Consider the following 7418-nt stretch of genomic DNA (forward strand, 5'->3'; position numbering starts at 1 on the left):
AAGGTAATTCCAATACACCAGTATTTGACCGCCTAGCCCCTACTCCTGGAATTACATTTCGAGATCCAGATTGAGAGCCCGAACTATCAATTCTCGACTTGCACGACCAGAACTTAGAGATCGTGATCGTGAGCGTCGAACTGTAACTTCTGAATTTGCTCGACCAGAATTTGAAGATTTGCTCGATCCATCGAGAAAATATCGAACCATTTATCGAGAAATATCGATATTTTCTTCTCTTTCTTTTTCACTTTCTTTTTTAGCGCTTTTTTTGAAAAACAAAACATAAAAATCGAAGTGTAAGTTCCTCCCCTTTACTCGGTCTTTTTTCTTTCTTTTACCCCTCGATTAATCAGAACACTTCTCGATATTTCTCACCTCAAAAAATCTCGAGAAATATCGATTCTCGATTATTCTCGCAACAACACTAGTGACTGATCAGGCGAAACCGGAATTAGAAGCTGCAATTCGTCATCTTCAATCAAAATATGTCACTTGGATTTGTACTTTTTGTAAGCGTGAATATGGAAGTATTAATAATTGGTCTAATTGATTTCTCTCGTCTCGAATTTTAATATTAATCTGAACTTGTTATTATTGTTAGATATCTTCTTTAAATATTAATAGTTAATATTTTCTTCCATGATCCGTGATCTTAATCGAGAGATGACCTATTAAGAAAGTTTCACGTTCTAAAACAATAATTAAATTGAAAGTCTAACCACTTTTTAAATACTTCAAGCAGTTAATGATAATCAATGAGAGATACAGTTAACCCAGAGATATGATAATAAGTATTGTCCACTCATTTGAGTGATGTGGTCTTAAAATGGTCAACTGATTAGATATCAAAAGTTATCTTTACTTGATTATCATTAACTGCGCTAATAATTAAGAAAGTGGTTACAAACTCAAAGTCTTTGGCTGTATTTCGTCTGGATAATGTTAATCGCATTAGATGCATCTAAGAAAACACCAACATTGTAATGGTTTCGATGTAATAACTTTACAATGGATTTAATTGGATTGATTGAAAATCGTAGTTTACAAATATAAACAGGAATTGGAATTTTATTATAATAGTTATTCAATTAAAAGAATATTATCTAAAATTAGGAATTGTTGCTTCGTTTTCGTTGACATTTCGTTAGTGATTTGGCTTTTAGATGTTAATTATGGAGATCATTGGTCAAGAATAGAGACCATAAAATATTTTCATTGAAATTTTATCTAAATATTAATCAATAATTTTATAAAATTATAAGATTTTTAATTAGTGTTGGATGTTTTCAGGATTATTTAAAGTTGATTGGATCAATTTTCTAGATAATTTTGGTTTACCTCCAAATATGCTTAATAGGATTGGTAATAAAACTAGACCATGAAGAGCACCAATGATAACGATACCAAAATACATTCGGAAATAAAAGACAACGAAAATTTGAGATGTCGACCAGGCGAGAACCAGAATACCAGCAAATTTGGTCAATGTTATACCGGAAAGAACCGAGGATCCCATTGATGCAAGTGCTTCTTGCGACCTTTCCTTTCGGGTCTCCTCGTTACTTAATAGGTAAGCATGAGCAATGTGAACAAAATTCAACCGATATACCACAGGCCATCACAAGATTAACCAACGAAAGTGCGTTCAATGAGATATCCCACCAATACATCATTCCCATTAGATTGATGACTATACAGACTATGGTGAAAACGACAATCATTGACGATTTGATGTCAAATCCATACAAGACAAATGATACCAGAAATATGGCTCCGATTGACAGGGCAAGACTTTTAATTGAATCTTCATAGATGGTTAAATATTGCTCATAGTAAACGTAGACAAGACAATATGGGAACACTGTGACCTCTTCTCCTTCTTGTAATTGTGTACCAATGGCTCTCTCAATATTAGAGGCTAAGAAGCGAGCGTTTTTCATGGCGGCAATGAAGTCACTCGATGTGACTAACGGGAATGGAATGAGCTGTAATGACTGGCTAATACTTGACCATTTTCGTCCAATTTAACTGCAGCCCCATAAGCACCTTTACCACCTTTTGGACATGAAGCTGTTGGTACATCTGATAGATAATCAGGTAAGAACTTGTAAAACTGTTTTGGCTTAATTGTGGAATCATCATCAGCAATTGGACATAATGAACACTCCTTATTTCTGTTGACATCGGTTAAAGTTGATGGACAAAATTGACTGGTATCATTTTTCCATAGACGACAACAAGATGATGTAGTTGCTCAATCAAAGTAATCATCAAGCCAAGATGCTGGAGTATCGACAATGTAACTTGATTCGGGAGTTCGAGATGCTTGACTGATTTGATTGAAGAGTGAATTTTCACCACAAAAACTGGCACCACAGATAAGTTCTTGATGGAAAAGATCAGAGTAATTAAATTTACCACCAAGAACAAAATAAACTGGTGGACCGACCATGAGATCATGTTTTTGTGACTTGAAATATTTGAGTACATAGGAATCGTGGGGCATTGATAAATCTTGATCCAGTCCAACGTCAATCTTATTGATCACAGCGATTGATGAGCATAACCATAGGGCGAACACGATAATAAAAGTTAATCGAGCTCTATCTTTCATTAAAAATGGTGCATAATGATCTTTACAAATTTTATGTAACAGTCCAGCTTCGTCGACTTCGTTCTTGGCTTCGGGGCTGTTGGGTTTGTTGGATTTGAAACAGCAAAAGATATCGAATCGGGATGATTTGGACCTTTCCATGTCAAGGTATAAAACAACAACGAAAATGGACATTTGTAATAGGAAATCAATCAACAGAGCAAGTGCCGCATTCAAAGCAAACATACGGATAGCAGGCATTGACGATAATGACCCAATGAAGAAACAAGTGACCTCGCAAGCGAAGGCCATCAAAATGGAGGGTCCACATTTACCTAGTACCATGGCGACAGAATCTTGACTTGTCTCTCCTTCAGCTGGAACATGTCTTTGTAAATGTTGAGCAAGGATGAAAATATTATCGACACCAACAGCAAGAACTAAGAACGGAATCACCTCCATGATGATTAAAGTTAAATTGAAACCGAAAAGTATCATAAGCCCAATAGATGAGACGACACTGGCTATCACAATGACAACACCAAGAAGACCAAGTCCAATCTTGGAATGGACAAAGAACTGATTTTTTGACGGAATTTTACCAAGAGTTAATGAGACATAAGCAAACATTACCAAATAACTGACAACGATCGTTGAAATATCGTAAAGACTTTGACGGGTGATCTCATCTTGAACCGATCTCTGTAAATATGGGATAAGAAAGTGGTGAAAATTTGGTCTAAAGATTAAAATATAATATGAATAATTTACCTCTGAGTAGAATGATATATCGAGATTGGGATATTTGGTGTGATTAAATGAGTGCATGTAGTCAAGAAATGCTTGTTCCCATGATTCGGCTCTCTTGTTTTCTGATTTTTCCACATGATTGTTTATTAAAATGGTTATCACAAGAGTCTTTGCTTTAGAATAAGCATCAGATGCAGATTTTAATGAATCAGCAAGATTGAAACCTCCAAGTGCTACTTTAGGTAGAGCGGGTCCACCATATTCACCAAGACAGGGATAGTGAAAGGGTTTCAGATTATCATCAGGAGCATATGGATTACTGAGACAGGAAATGATGTGGTCAAGGTAAGTGTAGTTGGTGATTGGATCACCTTCGAATCGGGTTTCGTTACTTTGAAACCAGCCGATTACACTTTGAACGGCACATTTACCGTTACCCAATGGACTGAAACAGATATCATTCAATGTGACAGTTTTACCTTCAAATTTAACGGTCAGAGATGTTATTTCATTTTGAATTTGTAGAATTTGTAAAAGAAATTCTTTCTCGAATATTGGATTGAAAGAATAATTTTTTCCACTTGCTGATGTATAATCAAAATTTGGTTCATTTGTTGTTTTCTTTATGATCAACTGGTTGGTTCGATAAAATGGACCGAAATGTTCATCGAAGTAAAGTTTCTCTTTTCGAGCTTGACTTTTAGGTGATGACCATAATTCAACTGGATCAGAGGTAATCTTATCATGGATGTAAATAAGTTGAAGGCTTGTGAGTATTACTAATATGGTTCCGATGGTTATAACCAGAATGGGTCTCGAGGTGACAATGTAGCCCCATCGGGTGAAACTTTCCTCTAAAAATAATTCCAATCGCGATCCAATACTTTGCTGTGAATCTGGTGGTTGAGGTGCTGTGTTGTATAAAACTTGATGATCTAAATACAAATAATTATGAGAAAATATCAATTAAATCAACTGAATTCATATAAAATGTAACAAATCACAATGACTAATTGGGGATAAATTTTTTCATGATTATCAGTTAGGATAAAAAAAGGATTATGATTATGGTGGTGGTGGCGGTGGCGGTGATGATGATGGTTAAAATTAATGGAGTAATTAGTAAACTTAGCATGCACTAAACTGTTTAATTGGTTAGTAGGGTTGGTCACGGAATGAGCCATGGGATTGGGTCCATTGTTTTCAGCTGATTGGAATTGGAGAGAAAAGTTAATTGATTCATGGAAAATTGTATTAGATTAAGTGTTAGTAAATTAAAGGTTTACAAGGAATTAGAGGAAAGGAAACACTTTCTATTTACCATCAAGGAGATTACTTGTCCTTTCATAACGGGTAAAGTAAAAGACGACGATTGTTGTTGTGGCGATAAATATTAGCGACATAACGATCGCCATTCCATCAACACCGAATACCTTGAAAGGTTCATGAGGTAATGGTTGAGGTAAAGGTTTACAAACTGATGGACAATCGGAACAAGAACAGGCTGATTTAGTTCCAACTCCAGGAGCTTCGAAACATTGAGATGATTTTAATGAAAGGGGAGTAACACCAGTATCATTGGAACCTGGAAAGTATTGGAAGTTAACGGCAAACGGAGAGGGATCTTTTTGACCTACGTATCCAAGAAGACGATGGGGTGTACACTGATCACCCCATTGACCACACATGATCTTTATCGGTTTATCTCCAGGACCAGGAGCTAAGACATTGACACACGAATTGAATAAGGTTTGGGCAAACGATTCCTCTATTGCGTATGTTATGGTTTTAATCTGCTCCTTTCCAGGTACTTCTTTGGATGGTTCATGTTCATCTAATCGCAGAAATGTTGATTGAACAGGAGAACAGCTCATTTGACAAATGTAATTGGCAAAATTGTAGAAACATGATGGACATCGACCCAACATTCCCTTTGGAACAGCCAATTGATTGATAATAAGATCAATTTGATCCTCATCACAACATAATGTTGGATTGTTAACTAAGAATTGGAGAAAAAAACAATTAGTTGAGAAAAGATGAAATTTGTGTTGATACAAATAAACTTACCAGGGTCAAGATATGGACAAACCTCTTGAAGAGATTCAAGTAAATCGGTTCTGTTTATCTTTTGAGGTTCTCCACTATAAGCACACGGAATTTTAAGAGATAATCCAACAGAAGATTGGAAATTATCACATGCACCTCGGAATATACATTTACAGTCAACATTGTTGACAAAAAGAAAAGAAATAACAAAAACTAGAAAAAGATTATTACAAGATGATGGTAACATTTTTTTTGGATTCCAACAAAGCCAAGAACAGGAGAGAATGAAAAATCTGATGATAATCCAACACTTTCCGATTATCTCAGTGAACAGAATATAAGATTAACCAGTTGATCAAACGATTTAATCACCTGACAGTATTAAATCAAACAATTAACAAGAGTTACATTGGAAAACTAGAAGACAAAAAAAAACAAGTGGTTGATTCAATTGAATGTTAATGATGTTCAATATCCTCTTAATTGTGAATCAAAAATGAGACGCTGATAACGTCAGATCTGATATGAGAGCACTGGAAACATGAGGAGGGATAAAGAGGATTAAGTGTTAGTTAACTGTTGATTGTAATGTGATTAAATTGATACGAAAGGGAAATTGAAAAATGATTAAAACTCTTTAAATGAACATATTGGTATTGTCACTCTTTTTCCTTTATCAGATTATTGATAATCTAGTACAATTGAACAAGATATCAGATTGGTTAACTTGAATATCCTAAATGATTATAAAGTGTAATTTGATAATAACCAACATAGAGATGATAAGTTTCTTGATGATTAGTTGATTAAATAAAAAACAAAACAATGAAGTAATCAAATATTAACTGAAAATAGAAAACAATTTGTAGCTTTTTCCCTTTTACTGATTAAATCTATGGGAAAGGTTAACAATTTACATTCAACTATGCAAGCTGAATAAATTTACAATCAATTAGCAATTTAATTATTGTGGATCAAGGTTGAAATGGTTAACTAATTTTAAAGGAAAGTAATTAAGTCAACTTAAATGTAAACAAAAACAAACTTAATTCTGTCAACATTTGAACGAAACGCTTTTAGTGGATGAAAAGAAAGTTAAAAATGGAGCCAACATTAAATTTGCTTTTCTTCAAAAAGTAACAATTTATTTTCCAATTTTTTGCAATTAACTTTCTTAGTTTTTGTCTCTTTAATATTTTCTATGGTCGATTGTGTAATTACTGTAGTCAATTGTCTCACTGATCATTAATCAATTTCTAATTGTAAGTGGATGAAGATGAAGAAGACAAAAAATTGTTATCATTAACTGAGTCAATCTTATCAATTTGTTTTAGATTCTTGCTAATTCAATACAATGTATTTCATTGACATTCAGTTGATTGATTGATTTATTGATGGAAAATTGTTCATGATCACTGATCAATTGAATTGTGTGATTCATGATTAACTAGTTAATCAAGATTACAAATCTGATGGTTGATTGTTTTTTTTTCAATAACCTACAATAATCTCAACTGTGGTTTTTATTTAAATCACTTGATTGTCAATTTATCATTCATTATATGAATGTAATTAGAATCACTTGTTATCAGTCACTTAGTCAAGCTTTCAGCCAATGAAGAAAATTAATCATAAAAAGGAAACAATTTAGTTAATTGTCACCCCACAGATCAAATCATCGTATGGATTGAAGTTTCTTCCCATTTAGAGATGATCATGATTCCGTGAGACCTTCAATCATTTTTTTGGTTTGTAGTTTAACATTAAATTGTTGGTAAATTGAATGTAACAATTAACGAAGAGAAGAAAAGAGCAAAGTTAATTTGGGTTAATTTTCTTCTGTTTTGTTTGTTTTTCCAGTGAAAATATACTTTCATTAATCAACTGATTACACCTTTTATACTTAAGGTATTGATATAAATGAATATTCGAATGAATAATTAGCATCAACAATTAACAATCTAAATGAATTAAATGCTAATTTACTTACTAGTAGTTAATGTACATTGTGAGTAACATTTAG

General features: G+C 33.6%; 1 pseudogene; it reads right to left on the reverse strand.

Moving 5' to 3' along the window:
- Positions 1-990: 990 nt before the first annotated feature.
- LOC128390170 (NPC intracellular cholesterol transporter 1-like) lies at positions 991-6420 on the reverse strand (annotated as a pseudogene).
- Positions 6421-7418: the final 998 nt, after the last annotated feature.

This window comes from Panonychus citri, unplaced genomic scaffold (genome assembly GCF_014898815.1).
Source record: "Panonychus citri isolate SS breed McGregor unplaced genomic scaffold, ASM1489881v1 Contig00116, whole genome shotgun sequence".
Taxonomy (NCBI): domain Eukaryota; kingdom Metazoa; phylum Arthropoda; class Arachnida; order Trombidiformes; family Tetranychidae; genus Panonychus; species Panonychus citri.